The 18613-nt window shown below is 52.1% G+C and overlaps 1 long non-coding RNA gene across 2 annotated transcripts; it reads left to right on the top strand.

Moving 5' to 3' along the window:
- The first annotated feature begins 2921 nt into the window (after positions 1-2921).
- On the top strand, positions 2922-17076 carry LOC128784685 (uncharacterized). Of its 2 annotated transcripts, XR_008429577.1 has the most exons (4): positions 2934-2995; positions 5537-5819; positions 7062-7242; positions 13236-17076. It is a non-coding gene; the product is annotated as an uncharacterized LOC128784685 (long non-coding RNA). The 2 variants fall into 2 exon arrangements; XR_008429578.1 differs by lacking the exon at positions 5537-5819 and having other exon boundaries at positions 2922-2995.
- Positions 17077-18613: the final 1537 nt, after the last annotated feature.

Here is an 18613-nt window from a genome sequence, read left to right as displayed (position 1 = left end):
GGATATTGGAGGTACCACCCCCCTCATGGATGGTTACATCAGCAGAAGGATGCTGCATCCTTGTGTTCTTTAACTGATGTCTGTGTCTCCTTTTTAATCATACTGTAATTTCATTTTTCTCCCTAATTTTGGCTCTGCCAAGTTTTTCTGCTTCCCTCTGAAGACAGGAGTCTCAGGAGGTCTCAGCCTCCTGTTGCTGTAGCAAACAGCATCTGATTTTTCCTTCTGGCTTCGAATATTCTTGTTGTCTTGGAAGCATCTTGCTTTGGAATCACCACTGCATTCCCCTTCATAGCCCAGCTATTCTAGAAGGCAGCATCAAAAAGTGACATTTTTCTTCCATCTGACCTGTTCAGACAGTGCCATGTGAGTAGATACCTCTCATCTCAAACAAGGGCAGATCTTTGAGCCCTCCCTGTAGAAAATGTTTCCATCAGCTGCAACAAACCTGGTGCTCAGTGATATTTAGAGATCTGGTCCCTTCAGGGAGGGATTCAGTGGGAAAAAAATAGCTTTGGAATACCTTAAGCAAGAGATTTTGGTACACTAGTGTCTTTTGGTGCAGTTAGCTTTGCTTTATGTCTGCATAAATGATCAACAGCAGGGTCCCAGAGTTTTTATAGCACAATTTTGGCTTTATTAAAAATGAATTTGCTGATCTCAAACCATCAATACCGAGGTAAATGTTACTGCTCTGTACCAGCAACATGTGCTAGCTGAGAAATGAGAAAAGCTCCTTTAAACCTCCACCATCAGCTGCTTTTCTCTGCCAAATTCTGAATTGCTCCACCTTCAAACCCTGCTCTGTAATTACTTCCTATGTAAGATTCTTTCACCTTCCGAGTGAAATCTAAAATAAACTCTTAAACTTTTAATCTTGATTTCTTTCACTGCCTCCCAGCACCAAAGTCCTTTGACAATCTGGGTGCTCTGTGCTTCAGTCCTTTGAAATGGCTTTGCCTCAAGAACATGAATTTGGAGTAGAATGAAAATAGTTGGCTTTGAGGGCTGGCAGCCCAGCAGTTAGATATTTCCGATTTTTGCTGATTTTTAAGTGCATATTTCAACCTATTCCTGCTATATCTAAAACACAACCTGGTAAGAGCCCCTGCAGAGTTTTGGGATGTGAATATGCAGAAAATGAGTCAGTTCTACCAAAATGTCACCAAACAGCTTCATCTTGACAGTGAACAGTTTTGTCCAGGGGCCAAAGTTGTGGAAATCAGGCTGATCTGCATTGCTGGGGAGGATTCCTGCTGCTCTCCGGCGATTTCCAAGCGCATCGGGCTGTGCAGAGGCGCTCCCAGCCCCCACAGTGCCACGTAGGAGCTCCTCCAGCGGTGGGATGGGGACTGGGAAGGGGGAGCCAAACTGGGAGTTGCCCTCTTCCGTCTCCCCTGCTCATGTAATGAGCGGTTCCAGCTGCCAGAGGGACGCATCCACTCCTCCAGCCCAGCTCCTCCCCTCCAAACCGCACTTGCGCGGGGCAGGACTCGAGTTTCTTTTGTCTGGAGTTATTTCCAGCATGGGTTGACTTTGTGGGTTTAGGGCAGTGCAGATGCACTGAGCCTTAAATTAAAATCCGCCCAAAGTTCTTGTGAGGTGGGTGTGATCCTGCAAGCCCCCACGACAAAGCAGAGGGGGATTTCCAGGCTGTTTTTGCAGTGTTTGGAAGCGGGTGTGGAGGAGCTGCTGGGATGGAGAGCAGTGAAATCCAACGGTACCAGGAGTTCAGTTCTGTGGGAAACAGCCAGGAAACATCCAGACTGGTGCTATCCTGCTTGTTGGGCTTCTTGTTTCAAGCAGTGTTACTAATTCACTTGATTATCTACTGAAGGAGTGGTTTGTTTCTAAGAAAGCAGACACTGTGTGTTCTTTGGACGGGGCTTTTTAAAATATAAACTCCAGCAGCTTTGCACTCTCAGCTTACAGTGACCCAGGAGACTCGCCCTGTTTTCCTGTGCTGGAGACAGTCTGTCATCTGTGCTGCTGTGAGGCAGTGCTGGTGCAGGATCTCTGCTTTCCAGGATCATGGCTGAGGGGGGCAGGGATGCTGGAGCCAGCACTGAGGAGCCTTAAAATCACCCCATGGGCAGGGACACCCTCCACTGTCCCACTTTGCTCCAAGCCCCATCCAACCTGGCCTCAGGCATTTCCATGGATCCAGGGGCAGCCACAGCTTCTCTGGGCACCCTGAGCCAGGGTGTCACCACTCACACAGGGAACAATTCCTTCCCAATATCCCCTCTAACCCTGCCCCCTGGCAGTGGGAAATCCATTCCCCCTTGTCCTGTCACTTTCTGCCCTTATAAAAAATCCCTCTCCCTCTTTTTCAGGAGCCCCCTTTAGGCAGTGGAAGGGGCTCTGAGCTCTCCCTGGATCCCTCTCTGCTCTAGAGCTAGTCAGGGCTTGCCTGCTCCTCCAGCTCCTCACATGCAAAGATTCTGGGGGAATTCTGATTCCTGGCTCAGCTCAAGGACAGGTTTGGGTTCAGCACTTCAATTTCCTCCCTGCACACCCTCCTTTGGCACTGTGAGCTCATTCCTGCAGCCTCAGGCACCGTGGAGCCGTGGCTTTGCTGGCAGCAGTGCCCTGCACTGGGAGTGGGATCCCAGCCCTTCTCCCCCTCTCTGGCTCTCAGCCATGCCCAGCTCTGGCCTGGCTGGAGCTGGGAAGGCCCAGCTTTGTGTGAGCAGACAGCACACAAAGGATGGCAGTGGAGCTGAAAGGCTGCATCCTGTGGATCAGTGCCCTGGCCTGTCTGGAGTGCAGCAGTGAGAGCCAAACTCCTGTGCCAGCCTGCTGTGCCCAGAGCTGGCCGTGCCAGCTCCAGGCTTTCGGGGAGCTCGCTGGGTTTACACGTCCTAAAGGGGCAAATTTGTGGATCCTCTGCAAAGCACTGATCTCCTTTTGCTTCCTCAGCAGGTGTGGTGGAGGAGGAAAAGGAAGAGGAAAAGACCTGATTGCTGTGGAGCAGATCCATGGCATCATCCAGGTACGTCACGGTGCACAAACCAGGGAGGACAGGCTACAGAGGCTGCAGCTGCAGCTTTCCCACAGGGCACAGCAGAGAGAGATTCCCTTGATCCCAGTTTGTAATCCCTGTTTAATACTGCCAGAGAAAAGTTCAAAATCCACAGGGTTTCCTGCCAACACAGCGAGGCAGAGGGGTGGAATTCCTCTGGTGCTTTGGGGTGGAAAGAATGACATCTGTGTGGCCTCAGCAGAGGGCCAGCACGGGTGCTGGCAGGTTGGGTTGCAAGCCCCTGCATCCCACACCTTCCTGGGAGCTGGGCTATGGCAGGAGGAGGTGAAATCCTTGTGGATGTGGCAGCAGGGATTTGCAATCCCTTGGGAAGACCCATGGGGCTGTGGGATCCTGACCTGTTCCTACACTGATCCAGGAGCACTGGTTTGGCGTTATGGCAAGCCAAGAGGACTCCAGGATGCCCTTTTCAGGCTAGTATTTGGACTCAATGGTCCTAGAGGACTTTTCCCACCTTAAACTCCGTGATTCTAAGATGAGCACTGGTGATGTGCACTCCTTACCCTCTCCCTTCTGCCTCACAGTGACTGGGACTGGCTGGATCCTCCCAAAAAGCAGCCAAAAGGAAAAGCAAATGCTTGGTTTGTCAGCCCCATCAGCCCCACGGGCACAGGGGCCATCTCAAGGACAGGATGTGAGAGCACCAGGGCTTTGGGATGCTGCAACATCAATTTCCTCACTGGAAACAGGCAGCAAGCAATGTCCAGTTCAGGTTTTCACCCTTTATTACAAAATACAAGCAGAGAAGGCTCAGGTGCTCGATCTGCTCTGCACAGAGTGGAACTGTGGTGGGGCAGCTCCCGTGTTAAAAGCTGCAATGAGCTCTCCCTCGTCTCTTCCTGGCATTTTCCAGGAGCATATGGGAACGTGAAAGGTCTGAGCTCTGCCTGCCCTTCACATATGGTGGAAGCTGAGAGGAGGCTCAGCCCCACACGCTCCCCCCTCAGGAAACCGGGATGTAAAAGGAAACCGTTTATTCTGGAGCCAGCTGAGGGAACAGAACCGCCCCTAAACCCGAGCCTGGCTTGAGGGATCCTCAGCTGGCCAATCCTCTGCTTCCAGCACAGCATTGCTCAGCCTGTGCTGTGTGTGCAAGTGTGTCACACAACTGCCTGTCTCCCCAGTCCTACTGCTGTCCCTAAAAGTCCTTTCCTTGTTGGGAATCAGGTTCCCAACAAGCCAAGCCCTGAAAGTGCCACTGTTGATGGCAGAGGAAGGAGGGGGCTGACTGCTGCTGGGTTTGCTGCCTTGAGGGGTTGGTGCAGCAGTTTGAAGGCAGGAAAGGAGGAGGGGAGCGATGAATCCCAGGAAGGATTCCTGCAGTGGCCCAGCAGGAACAAACAGTGTGTGCAATCCTCCTCAGCCAAGTGCTGAGGATGTGTAAGCAAAGGGATGCTTAGGAAGGGCCTTGGCAGCCTCTTTGTCTATTCTGCTCCTGCAGAGGCAGCAGGAAAGCTGCCCAGAGAGATACAGCAAGGACCACAGGATCTCAGACTGGTTTGGGTTGGAAGTAATATTAAAGCACATCCAGTCCTACCCCTGCCATGGGCAGGGACACCTTCCACTATCCCAGCTTGCTCCAAGCCCCATCCAGCCTGGCCTTGGACACTTCAGGGATCCAGGGGCAGCCACAGCTTCTCTGGGCACCCTGTGCCAGGGCCTCCCCACCCTCCCAGGGAACAATTCCTTCCCAAGATCTAATCTAAAAATCTCTGCTTTAGTATAAAACCAAACAGGAAGAGGGGTTTCATCCTTCCATAGTTTCCAAGGACCACGTTTGCCCCAACCCTGGGGATGTTATACTGATCTGATGGGACCAACCCAGTTTGTGTCCAGATCTGAGCTGCTGCAGCTTTGCTTGGGATGACAAAATGCACCCACCTGGGAAGCAAATGTCCCTTGCCATAGGTCCAGATTGGGTCAGGGGGCTTAACCCATAACGTGGCAGTTTAGGATGTGTCTGTAAGAGGCCAGGATGTATTCCAGGATGTATCTCCAAGGCCAGAGACCCTTTGGAAACAAGTGACATCTTCCCTTTGTCCCTACAGGAAACCCCACTTAGCCTGAATACTCCTGCCTGCTTCAAATACACCAGCATAAAATTGCAGTGTGTTTTTCCCAGTCACTGTATAGATTCCCCATGAAGATCTGGCAGGGAAGAAGTGGCAGATTTCTGGAAGATTCAAGGAGCCCACATGATGCAACCCCGCTGCATTCTTGCAGAGCGACGCCTGCTCCTGGGAGCTTCAGAAGGAGCCACTCACATTTTATTCCAGCTGCCACTGGGCTGCATCCACGCATTAAAGACTTTCCCAGGGTCACATCCCTGTCCTGCCACAGCTCCTGGTGTTGCAGAGCCACATTCCTGCCTCAGGGATGTTAATTTTAGAAGCAAAACTCACTCTCTGTTTTCTGTTTTCCGTCTTTTGTAACTTGCAGGGAGGAAGGTTGTGGATGGTCCAGTGAACTTTTCTCTGTTTCCCATTTCAGAATGAAGCTAGAAAGCCTTTTTCCTGGTCTTCTCAAATGCATTTAGAAACTCACAGGCATGTTTAGTTTTGGGAACAGTCATGCATTTGGCAGTAAGAACAGCAAATATGGATCCTGGAGCAAGGGAAGCTCCGTGGCTGTTGGATGGGATCTGCCAGCTGAGTCACACAAGGCAGATCTGACTCATCACATCAGAGCTGCATCTGCAGATGTCCCAGGATTTTATAAAGTTGGGCAAGGCTGATTATCCTCTGTAAAAGCTGGGGAGACTGAGGCATGGAAGGTGAGTTTGGGGCAGAATCAGAGCCAGGCTGGTTTGTGCTGCTTTCCTTCTCCACAAGGATGCTGAGGACTTGACAGGGGGTCCCAGAGGCATCTTCTCCCTCTCTGCACAGACAATCTGCTGAGGGCTGGGACCCCAGGATGTGGAGCTGCTCTGTGTGGGATTATCCCAGCTCCAATCTCATCCAGCAGAGATGGGTCTCATGGCCAAGGGGTCCTCTGGATTTACAGAGCAGCCTCTGTATCCTTGTCTTCTCTCCCTGCTCCTGGTTACTCTGCTGTAAACCCCAGGCAGGAACAGGCTCTGCTTTGTGTTTTTGTAGCCTGTGGGACCACGATTGACACCTTTCTCCAACGTGGGTGCCCAAACTATGCTTCCCAAAATGGGAAGGGATGCAGGAACTGCCTCTCTCTGCACCTCCAGGCAGCACACTCTGAGCTCCTGGGCCAGCACTCAGCACACTGAACATCTCCTGCATGTCCCTGGATCTGACAGGCTGTTCCCAGCACTGGAGGAGGCATCAGAGCTGCTGAATTTGGCTTTGTACAGAAGGTCTCTTGTTCAGCTCGGGGCAGAGGTGCTTGGGAGAGGTGGGGTGGGAGGTTTAGATGAATGAAGATCCTTGTTTCACTCCTGATTCCCTTCAGGAAGGTGCTGGATGTTTCCCAGCTGTGCACAAACAGCTTAGATTCAGTCTTTGAAATCATTTGTACTTCTGGACTCTGTTGGCTTTGACGTCAAGACCTGAATCCCCCTGGGATCACTCCTGGTTTGGGACCCAGGGGATGCTGTGGTTACAAAGACACATGTGAATCAAAGCCTCTTACAGCTGCCCTCCTCCTCTGCATGGATCTGGCTTAGCCCCATCCAGTTGGGAATTATTTCAGGCTCCTTTGCTGCCTGAACACAGAGAAGCAGCAGCAAAGAACTTAAGGCAGCTCCTGAGTTGTGAACATTTCAGGATGCAAGTCATGGCTGTAGTTCAGTGGGAAGGAAACACTCAAATCCTGAACTTCCAAGGGTTTCTGTTGGATGTAGAGTACCCAGTTCTGGTTGTTGTAGTTTCCAATGACAAAGCTGTGTGCTGGACATGCAAAATAATGGAGAAAATGCAATTTGTACATTGTGGTGTCTTCATTTTCCAAATTCACCTCCCCAAATTCAGAAATATCTTCAGTGACTGTGATGGTGCTTGTCTTGATGAATTAACAATTTAACTATGATTTTTTTCCCTAATTCCAGTTAATAGAATAATTGGATCTGCTGGAGGCAAGTTCATCAAATGTGGGATGCACAATGAATCCACTCTGGGCTCTGTCTCTGATTCACCACGTGACATGAATCCAGCAATTTGCTGCTTCCTGAAGCTTTCCTGACTTCCCTGGCATTTGCAGGAAGGTCCATGATCACGCCGTGGAGGCAGGTATGAAGTGGGGCAGGGTGGAGGGACACCCAAAAAGCCCTGCAGGAATCTTGGGCACTGCAGGGCTGGTGTAGAGTCAGTGCAAACAAATCCTTGTGGGCATGAGAAGCACTGGGCTCATGGCACCGTGCACTCCAGAGGTCCTTTAGGGCCTCATCCCCTGTGTTGTCCCATTAGCTGGAAAATCCCAGTGCTCTGGCTTCAGCTGTACAGGTAATTGTGTGCCTTGGTGCCATCCCTGGGGCAGCAGGACCACTGTCCTTGAGGGTGGGATCAGGGTGAAAAGCCTCCTCCAGCCTTGCCTGCCACCAGGGTTTCTGTCTCCGGTCCCAGCTCCAATCCCACGCCCTGAATCCTGCACTGGGAATACCCTTCTGGCTCTGTGTGCCTGTGGCCATGAGTTTCCCATGCTTCAGAAAGTGCCATGAACCCACAATAAACAGCACAGCCCCTGCACTGCTGTCCCTGAGCTCCCCTGGTCCCCAGTGCAGCTGGTGCTTAAACACTTGGGAGAATGAGAATATTTGGCATTTCTGGGCTGCAGAAGTGTCAGTGTGGAAAAGGCTGCAGCAAAGCAGAGAGACCAGCGGAAACAGATGGATTCAAAAATAGTGGAGACAGAGAGGGGCTGGCTGGGATTCAGGAGCTACAGAGAGCACACAGATCCAATAAGGGCGCTGCAGGACTCGTTCAGACCCTGCTCCCACCCACACCAGCCCTGGGCACAGCTTCCCCTGCACAGACTCCCCCGTGGCCCTGGCACTGCTCCCCTTCTGGGGCTTCCCCAGGGAGCAGTGCCCAGCCAGGATCCCACCCAGCTCCACGACATCCCCAAACCCAAACCCACCCCCCGAGCCCCAGGGAATCCAGGGAATCTCTCCCCAGGCGGGCGGGGACATTCTGTCCTCCCGCTCCGTGTCCCGGTCTCGCTGCTCCCCCCGCTGCCCGGCCCCGGCACCATCCCGGGCTGGCTCCAGCCTTCCCCAGCCACCAATCCCGGGAGGAGGAGCAGGAAAGGCTCGTTCTCCCCTGCACAGCCCCGGGATGTGCCCCAGCAGTGCGTCCTGGGAGCCCTCCCTCTGCCAGGGGGAGGTGTCTCCCCTTCCACTTGTCCTGGGAATGATGCTCTTCCAGGCCAGTCCTCCCTGCTGGAAGGAGAAAAGCAGAGCCGAGAGGAGTGAGGCTAGCAGGGGCCAGGAGGGGGAAAGGGAAGCAAAGATGGATGTAGAAACCCCATGCATTTTTGCTTGCTTGTTGTTTTTTCTTGTTTTGGGTTAAAAAGGACCTTAAAGATCACCCAGTCCCACCTCTGCCAAGGGCAGGGACGTCTTCCACTGTCCCACCTTGCTCCAAGCCCCATCCAACCTGGCCTGGAAGGGAAACTTAACTTATTTCAGACTCTGCCAAATATAATTTCAATTGTGATTTATTAGACTTACCACTAGAAATAAGATGATGGTAGTATAGATAACCCCGAACTGTGGGAGCATGGCATGGGAGCAGCATGACAGGAAACTCCTTCTCTTTCCAGGTTTCAGTTTCAAAGTTGCTATTCTGCCTGGGAGCAGAGAGAGGGAGTCCTTCTCCTTCTCTTTGAGGGACCTGCACGTTCCTCTTCTCCTGAAGAGGGTTCCCCAGGCTGCCCAAATCCCAATTGCCATGAGGATTATGTGAACTGGTCTTCTCTTTCCCATGCCAGGAGTCTTTCCCTGTCCAGGGAAGGAAAGAGAGAGAGAAGGATCTGCAGGAGAATCTTGGCAGAAAGACTGTGGGGATGGGAGTGACTTAGAGCAGCTCTCATATAAAACCACACAATCATTATGGCACAGAGTGGTTTGGGTCAGAAGGGACCTTAAAGCTCATCCAGTCATGGGCAGGGACACCTTCCACTGTCCCTGGCTGCTCCAAGCCCTGTCCAAGCTGGCCTTGGACTCCTCCAGGGATCCAGGGGCAGCCACAGCTTCTCTGTTTCAGGGACATGTCCGTGTGTCCCCAGGGATGTGCCAGGATGCACAAGCAGCAGGCAATCCCTTTAGCAGGGAATGGGAAGGGCTGGCTTCCTACAAGACACAAGGCTGGAGCCCCCAGGGTGGGTTTGCAGTGATACCCTTCAGGTCTCCCACTCAGCTCTGCTCCACAACTGCAGCCTCCCAGCAAACAACACCCAGAAAGGGGGTTTGGCTGGTAGGGAAGTGTTTTATTTCCTTTAATTAACTGGATCTGAGCTGGATGGAGCCCCAGCCTGTTCTCAGTCAGCAGCGAGCCCCGAGCTGTGCATGATCAGAGCTGACAGCCCCAGTGGTGCTGGTGCCAGTGCCAGCAAACCCCACTGATCGACCTGAAAAACCCCTACAGGTCTGACACAAAACATTCATGCTCAGAGGATGGATATTTGGGATGAAACCTCAGCAGCAGGTCCTGCTCAGATCCCCTCCTCTCCTGAAGCTGCAGTTGCCAGCAGCAAGGAAAATCTCTGCAGAGCAACTCAGGGATTGCTTAGAGCCCCTTGCATTGGGATAACCAAGTGAAGCAGCAAGTTCTATCCTGTATCTATCCAGGAGAGACAAATTAGAGGCTGTCAGGGTTCTTAGAGCCTGGCTGGGGTGATTTACCAGGCATCTGAGTGCCTGTGCACACAGCTCCAGATGCCTCCCGCTCGCCTTCCGTCAGGACACGCTGCCTCCCACAGGGAGCTGCTGGATGAAGGGGGAATTAAAGGCATTTGTTATTCCCTGACACAGTTCCATCACCAGGCTGCCTTCCCAAGGAGCTGCAGCTCAGGGGCTTGCCTTGGAGGGAGGAGCTGCTTTATCATGGCATGGCAGCTCGCCCAGGGAAGAGCTGGGAGACAGCTGGGATTTAATCTAGAGCTGGAGTTCTGCTCCTGTGGGGAGGTCAGGGGTTGGAGAGATGAGCCAGGCTGCAGGAGGGCGGCAGGGAGGGGGTTTCACACTGCTGCAAGCACTCCAGCAGTGCCTCCCCGGCCCAGCCTGGCAGGCAGGTCCCAGCCCCAGCGCTCTCATCCCAGTTCCCAGAGCTCTGTGCCCTTCCCTGACCTTGGCTCATCAGGAGCACGGAGTTGGTGATGCTCCATCAGCTCCATCCCATGCCTCATCTGTGCTTGCTGCCCACCCTCCCTGCACCCCTATGTGTTTCCCTTGGGGAGTCCTGTTCTGTCTCCAAACCCCTTCTGCTTCCAAAGGATTTCTTTCCACACTCCCAGCTCCCCTCTCCATCCTATAAACGGAAAGGCTTAGGCAGGCACTGCTGCACATTTAGAGCTGTGTGACCACGAGATTTGCTGCAGCCAGCCCAGTCAGCTGATCCAGCCACACTCACTCAAGGAATCATTTTCCACTGATGTCCAAGCTGTGGCTGCACAGAGTGGGGGGAAAAAAAGGAGACTTGGCATGTTTGGGATAACAGGTGAAAGAAAAGCATGCCTGGAGAAGGGGGCACAACTCTGCCCTTCCTATATCCTGAGCTGCTGCATCCGTCAGGGTAAGCAGTTGTAGGATGAGGTTATGAACCAAAAGAGAGTGGATTTAGATGGGATATCTGGAAGGAATTCTTGGCTGTGAAGGTGGTAGGGCTCTGGCACAGAGTGCCCAGAGGAGCTGTGGCTGTCCCTGGATCCCTGGAAGTGTCCAAAGGCCAGGCTGGACAGGACTTGGAGCAACCTGGGATAGGGGAAGGTGTCCCTGCCCATGAAACTGGATAAGCTTTAAGGTTGCTTCAGCCCAAACCAGTCTGTGATTCTGACTGGGTATTTTCCTGAAAACCAGGCCCTCCTCTGGACTCTTTCCTTCCATCTCCAGCTTTCCAAGATCTCATTCCAGGTTCTGTACCTTGAGAAATTGAGGTGTGCCCCCAAAGCTCCCCTGAGCCTGCTAAACCCCGCAGGGCTGGAACCATTGCTGTTGTGTGAATCGCACAGGGCAGCTCCTTCTGCTGTGGGCTGTGGGGCCAGGCTGTGCCTGGTGGCCATGGCAAGAGGCACCTGCTGCCACTTTGCCACTTGGCCTGGAGGAGAACTGGAGCTGGAAAGGGAGTGACTGCAGCTTCAGCAGATGGCTGTCCCATGAATCATGGCCTACCTGGCTGTGTGGTCATCCTGGATGGCTCCTGCTGGACCTGTTTGTGCACATGCAGCTGAGCTGAGGTTTCCTTGGGAGGGCTGAGCTCCCTCACGTGCCCTGCCCAGCCCTGCTTGCACCTCGAGGCCACCACAGGGACAATTGGCACATGAGATGTCTCTCTTTGGATGCCCAGTCTCCCCATCCTCGTGATGGGGCAGCTCTGCCCAGTATTGCAGAATTCCCCTTCCCCTCCTTCCCAAAACACACAGCTGGGAGGGAGTGGGGACCTCTTGGGACACGTCCCCAGCTGAATTCAGGGGATTCAGGGAAGGTCTCTGCTTCTTGCCTGATCTTAAGCTGCCCTCAGCCCTTGTTGCTGTGGGGGAAAATCTCCAGGCGAAGAGAGGGGCAGGAGGGGATGGGTGAGAGGGAAATTCCTGCCAGGAATGAGTCACCCTCTCGTGCTATGCCTGGAAAAAGCAACTGCTCCCATCCTGCTGCAGTGCTGGGGCAGAAGGGATCCCTCATTCCTTTGGGACCCCTTTAGGGACAGGCTTTGTATTTTCCTGCTTTAAGGTAAGTTAGGCTGGAGTTTCACCCAGTTTAGGGAGAAGCAGCAGAGCCAGGTATCAAATCCTAAATGACTTCCCAATTCCTGGCTGGTGAGGCACAAAGCATAGGGTGACTTTGTGTGGTTTACCCACATCCTTTGTGTCATTTTAAACTGAGGGGAGAGATTTTAGATTAGATATTGACAAGAACTTCCTTCCTGTGAGTGAGGTGAGGCCCTGGCACAGGGTGCCCAGAGATGCTGTGGCTGTCCCTGGATCCCTGGAAGTGCCCAAAGCCAGGTTGGATGAGGCTTGGAGCAACCTGGGACAGTGGAAGGTGTCCCTGCCCGTGGCAGGGGTGGAACTGGGTGGTCTTTGAGTTCTTTTCCTACCCAAAACAAGAAAAAAAACATTTATTTCTGCTTCCCACCCTGCTTAGCATTAAATTTTCTGAAAGATTCTCCTGCACAGGAGCATCCTCCTGAGCAATGTGCAATTTGCAGGAAACATCCCTTGCTTGTGCAAAAAGCTGAAACTCTCCTGCCTAAAAAAACTATTTTTTATCAAGGAATACTGGAGATGGTTTAGGCAGAGAGGGAGCAGCACTAAACCAGCTTTGAGCGTGGCTTTTAGGCCTGTGATGGAGCTGCACAGCATAATCCAAACTTAACTTTGTGGGGTGCAGGATTTGTGCTCTGGGAGAATAACAAACCACCCTCTTGGGCTGAATCTGGCTGGAATTTGAGGAAATCCTGTGTGTTTCTAATCTTAGGCTGCTTTTTCCCTGGGTAGTTTATTCCTTTAAATAGAAGGGCTTACATGGGATTGACTCCTACAATCCTTGTGGCCTGGCTGGGCTGTAATCTTTAATGGGCAGGGATGTCACATCTCACATCCCTTCTGCTGTGAAGGGAAAACACCCAGGAGTCCTGACTTCCTCAGGTGTCACCTGGAGATCTGTCCCAGCTCCTTCCTGCCCCCTTGGAATGGCAGGGAAGGGACCCTGGTGTCTGACAGGACCCAGGGAAGGGCTGGAGCTGTGCCAGGGCAGGTTTAGGCTGGAGATCAGGGAAAGGTTCTTCCTCCAGGGATGCTGGCACTGCCCAGGCTCCCCAGGGAATGAGCACAGCCCTGAGGCTGCCAGAGCTCCAGGAGCTCCCAGGGATGCCCAGGGTGGGATTGTTGGGGTGTCTCTGCAGGGCCAGGGGTTGGACTTGACCATTTCTCAGGACTGAGGGAGGAGAAATGCCAAACGTGGTACAAAACAGGTCAGGGAGCTTTGTCCCCACAATGTGCAATGGCATGAGGAAACAGCTTTTCTAGGATGGCCAATTATGTATCTGAATGTCCATTTAAATTTCAGATCTCCAGGAGAACCATCCACCTCATCCCTGGCGAGCAGATCCGGGTTCCTCCACAGCTTTCCAGCAGGATTTGCAGTGGGTGGTTGCAGACTGGAGAGCTTGGCAGCTTTTTCAGTGGTGCTGTTTGCTGCAGAAACCACGAATTTTTACCCTTCTATGGAATAATCACATCCTGAAGAAATCCAGGATTTGTGCAGCCAAGCTGACTTCGCAAGTGCCACCACCCTTTGCAGCTGCCAGGACACCAACCCTGGATTTCCTGATCCTCTTCCTCAGCTCTTCAAATCCTCCTTCCTAAACCAATCCTGAGCCAGAAGAGCACGTCCTGGAGGACAGCTCCCAGTCCATTTTTCCCATAGTGGGCAGCAGCTCCCACACCAGCATCCCCTTATCTCTGTGCATCCCTGTCCAGAGGCTCCTTGGCTGCCCCAGCCTGCCCTGACTGCCCCACCTTGCTGATGCATCTGCAGCCCTCCCTCAGGGCACAGGGGAGGCCGAGTGGAGCCTTTCCCTTCTCCCACCACCCCATCTTGGAGCGTGTGGGAAGCTCAGTGCTCCTGGGAGCTTGGGATGAGTCAGTGTTTGCACGTCCTGAGTCACTCCAGGGAGTTGCCAGAGAGGTGGGGGGGGGGATGCCCAGTCTCATCTGGGGGTGTAAATATCCCAGGAAGTTCTGTCTGAAAGAAAATTCCCATTGAGAGGTCGCTACCTTGTAGGGTTGCTTCCAGCAGGGCCACCACCACGGACCAGAAGTGTCACCCCATGAAAAAAAAAGTTATTTCCTGGCCCTGCTTCCATGTGAATCCTTACAGACGACCCACAGCTGTTTTTTTGGGAGGGGTGCCACATCCCCAACCCGTGTGTCCTTGGAAACTTCCTGGGACATGCCTCTTAGCAGCTCCCTCAGAGCAAGTTTGTGGCATCAGGGTATCCAAGACGCCAGGGAGGCCATGGAGGAATGCCAGGCAAGTTCTCAAAGCAGGGCTTTTGGGATGTCTTTTGAGTAGAATTAATTCCCAGTCCTCCCACTGATTGCAATTTTTATCACTATTTTTGGGGTTTTTTTTTGAGCTAGAGATGCTCCTGAGCTCCTGTGATGGCTTTGGGAGTGGGTTGGCTCAGGAGTCCATCCCTGGTGCTCAAAGCAGGTTTAAGATTTAAAGGGGAGAGTGGACACCCTTGCTGACACCCACAGGCACCTGGATGTCCTCTGTGCCTTGATGCACTCCCAGAGAACACCACAGGATGCTTCAAATACACACCCAGGCTTTAGATTTTTACCTCCATTTCCAGCTTGAATGCAATAAATTCCCAGGCCAAGAAGAGCTGGAAGAAGCACCCCAGGATTTTCTGTTCTCAGAGTCCCTGCCTTTAACATGAACTAAATTTTCTGTGCTTGCTCAGAGCAGAGGCTGAGCAGGGAGTGAGGCCAGAAAAACAGGGGGTCACGTCAGACTTTCTTTTTCTCTCCTCTTAACACTGAAATAAAAATACATCCCAAGCTTGTTTTGGGATTAACAAGAAAAAATCCCTCTTGATGGGAACCATCTGTGGCCGGGAGATGCCGGCTGCTCTCTGCCTCCCACCCTCACCCAGACGCTGTCATTCAGGGTGTGTTCCTCTCCCAAATATTATTCCTCTCATCCCTGTGCTGGTGGGAGGAATCCCAACTATTTTAGGGAGGCTTTTCTCCCAGCATTTCAAAGCAGCAGCAGCTCGTGACACCTGTGGAGGATAATGTTTGCTCTCCTCATTACAGCCCCAGTGCCCAGCACAGCTTGCTGCTGGCTGCTGGGCTCGGAGGGGAGACACTGCAAGTGTCTTGGGTGTGACCTTTCCACCCCAGATGTCACCTCAGGGTCAAAGCAAACATCTGGAGGCCTCTCTGGCCTGTCCCACAAACCAGGAGGGGAAATCTGCCCCGAGGAGTGGAGATTCCCTGGCTCTGCCTCTGCTGTGCTGCTGGAAATGAGGGGTTGGTGCTGGTGCCTTCATGGTGTCGAAGAATGAGGGTGATTTCTGGGGTGGACCTCGGCCCCAGCTGAGGTTTTGGGGTGGGAAATGCAACTTCTGGGTTGGGTTGGCAACGGGAGGATGAAGAGGTGCATTTGCAGCATCAGAAAATCCAGAGAGATTTGGAGCAGGGAGAAGCCTCCAAGGCCAGGAAGAGGAGAGGAAGCTCAAGGGGAATCCAGCAGGACCCAGGGCAGGTCTGGCCCGGGAGGAAAGGCTGGAAGTGTTTCTCTGCTCTCTCCATGCAGCTGAGGAGGCTGCCTGGCTGAAATGTCTCCTCCTGGGATCAGCTGCTGGCAGGTTGAGCAGGAAGCTGGGAGCAAGACGAGCCCAACAGGTTCTGGGCTGTGAAACCTCCTGGATGGCAGCACATCCCTGGCCTGGGATCCAAGAGCTGAACTGAAATGGGCCCAAATGAGCATTTTGGGGGCTTTCCCAAACCTGGCTGCATGAAGGATTTTTGTGTGGGTCTTGACATCTTCAGAGTGATCCAGGCCTGGCTTGGGAGGTGGTTTGGATTGATTTGGAAAAAGGGAGGCAGGACATTCAGGCCTTGCTCACCCTGCTCTCCTGCTTGTCCCCCAGTGTGGGACCCCCCTCCCCAGTTCCTGAACTCTCCCAGGACTGAGTTAATCCTCACCTCTCCTCCATGGAGCCCAGCAGGAGCTGGTTGGAGTGAAGGATGCTGCTCCCTCCTTCCCGCTGGGGCTGGCACGAAGCATCACAGTGGCACTGGTGGATTTTATTCTCCAGCAGATGAAGGCAGAATGCTTTCCATCTTTGAGGCTGGCAAAATCCATCCCCCAGACACAGGCTCGTCCCTGCAGCTGGGGGTGCAGCCCACGCTCCCATCCCAGGAATGTGGGATGTTCTGGTGCTGCTTTGCCCAGCCCACAGGCTGGGAACAGGCCTGGCTGCTCTCAGAATATTCCATGGATCCCTGAATCCGTGGCTGTTGTAAGGTGCTCACCCAAAAGCTGGTGTTGTGCAAGGAGGACTCATCTTTTCAATTTCTTTTAACAAATCCCTCCTGGGCCAAGTACACCCCAAAATGCCACTCTGCTTTTAACAGAGAAGGGTGTTTGTGCACAGTTACTGATGCTTGGAAAGCTGAATGCAGCTGCTGTTCTTCACCGACCAAAAAGCAATTTACAGATTAAATTTGTAAACATTTATATAAACTGCTGGAACAGCATCGTGTAGAACAACATCATATTGTAACAGGAAGAAAAATTGCTGGGTTTTTTTTGTTTGTTTGTTTGGGTTTTTTTTCTGTTTTATTAGAAATAGAGGGAAATGGATTCAGATAACATTTTTCAGACGGTGAGGTTTTGAACTCTGGGGGTTTAATTTCAGCAGTGTTTGTGCACACATGCTCCATCTCAGGCAGGCTGAGCTGAGGCTGGGATGGGTTTTTCATCCCCTGTAATGGGGTCAAACCCCACATCTCCATCCAAGAAAACTCCAGGATGGAGAGGATCAGAGAACTGATGCTCCCCCTGACCTGGCTGAATAACAGGGGCTTTGTTCAGGGATCCAGGTCAGGGATTTCATTTCAGTACAAAGAAGCCATGAGAAGAATGCAGCAGGTTCCTCCCAGCGTGGAGAAATGCAGAGATATCTCCAAAAGGTGTTTAATATTAACTGGAGCAGGGCACATCCCTGAAGGGTTTGATTGTGAGCCTATCTGTGTTTGTATCCAAACATCACCTGCAAATCCACAGCGTGGCCAGAGCTGGAGCGGGTGAAAGTCCTCCTGGAGGGAGCTGGATCAATAATGGGTTTGTCAATAAAGATCATCCCGTGCTGGCACCAGGAATGTGAACCACGAGCCCAGACCTTCCTGTGCAGGCACAGAACAAAGGCCTCAGCCAAAAGGCTCTGATGAATGTGTTGGTGAAGAGAAGAGGGCTGGGTGGGCAGGGAGCAGAGGGAACAAAGCAGCCCTGTGTGCACGGGGCAGCCAGGGAGAACGCTGGGATTTGCCTTCCAGGGTGGATGTGTTGGCAGCTCCTCCAGCAAAACCCACTGGGATTTTGATGCAAGCAAGGTTTGGCCTTCACACTCATCCTCTCTGACTCTTCTGGTCAGATGTTATCAGAAGCATTTCTTGATAAAGCTCCTTCTCACAGGGCAGGGAAGTCTTGCACCACATAATGACAAATACATTTCCATCCTAGCTGTGTCAGCTGCATTTGTTTATTAAGTGGACTGCGCTAGAAAATGCTGTTAAACAAAGTTTAATTTAAAACCAGTTAGTTCAGAGATGGCTTCACTTACATGCCCTGAAGTTCTCCCAGTGTATCTGGAATCATGGAATCATTAAGGCTGGAAAAGACCTCCAGGATCATCAGGTTTAACCTTTGACCAAATCCCACCATGCCCCTAAACCATATTGTGAAGTACCACACCAACACGATTTTTTACTATGGGTTTTTCTTTTTTCCACAGGACACTTGTGTTTATCCTAAGCTTGGTACTGAGAGCAGGAGCTGGAGGTTATGGATGGCTTCATTCCTTCCAGCTGTTTATTTAATATGGGAAAAAATGCCAGCAAATAAAAGGTGACAAGCTCGGGATGCAGGACTGAGTCTTGTCACCAGCTGAGCTGGGGGACCCTTTGTGGCAGTGACACTGCCCAGCTCCCCTCCATCCAGAGGGCTCTGGATGCACTGACCAGATCCATGTTTCTCCAGCCCTTTGAAGGGCTGTGGGGCCAGTCCAGGAGTTGTTTGCCCACGACAATAATATAGGGCAACATCCTTTAGGGCTTCAGAGGGACAGGAGGGCACAGGGTGATCTTCATGCTGGGAAACATCGATGGAGACTGACATTCCTCACCTTGCCAGTGGGTCACCAGCACCACAAAAACTGCTCCTGGCTCCTCCAGATCTTCTCAATTTTATATTCATTGTACTTATTTCATATTTATTTACCGTTATGACTGAGCCATCCCTATTTCCTCCCCCACACTGCAAGAGTTCAGTGCAGTCATCAGGAGATGCTGAGGGTGACAGGGACCTGATTTACCTGCTCCAATAATCCCTGCCAGTGACTTTCCTCATGTTTATGTACATCCCTCTTATCTCCTGGAAGGGGTGGCTGGTTAACTCCCCCAGAGCAGGCAAACACAGCTATTGTGCAAACAGTGTTTCCTGACTTGGTGGACAAAAGATATCTTCATTTCCAGTTGCTGGGTAACATCAAATACTCCTATTTTCACCCTCAGTGATGTCTTCAGGGCTCACCAGTTCACCATGGCTTCTGCTGCAGGGATGGAGACCTTGCAAGGGCTTCTTGGGGAGGAGGCAAAAAAAAAAAAAAGAAAGAGAAGTTGAAATACAGAGGATGTAACAGGAAAATG

The sequence above is a fragment of the Vidua chalybeata genome, chromosome 2 (genome assembly GCF_026979565.1).
Source record: "Vidua chalybeata isolate OUT-0048 chromosome 2, bVidCha1 merged haplotype, whole genome shotgun sequence".
NCBI classification, from domain to species: domain Eukaryota; kingdom Metazoa; phylum Chordata; class Aves; order Passeriformes; family Viduidae; genus Vidua; species Vidua chalybeata.
This window is presented reverse-complemented; position numbering and strand designations above follow the sequence as displayed.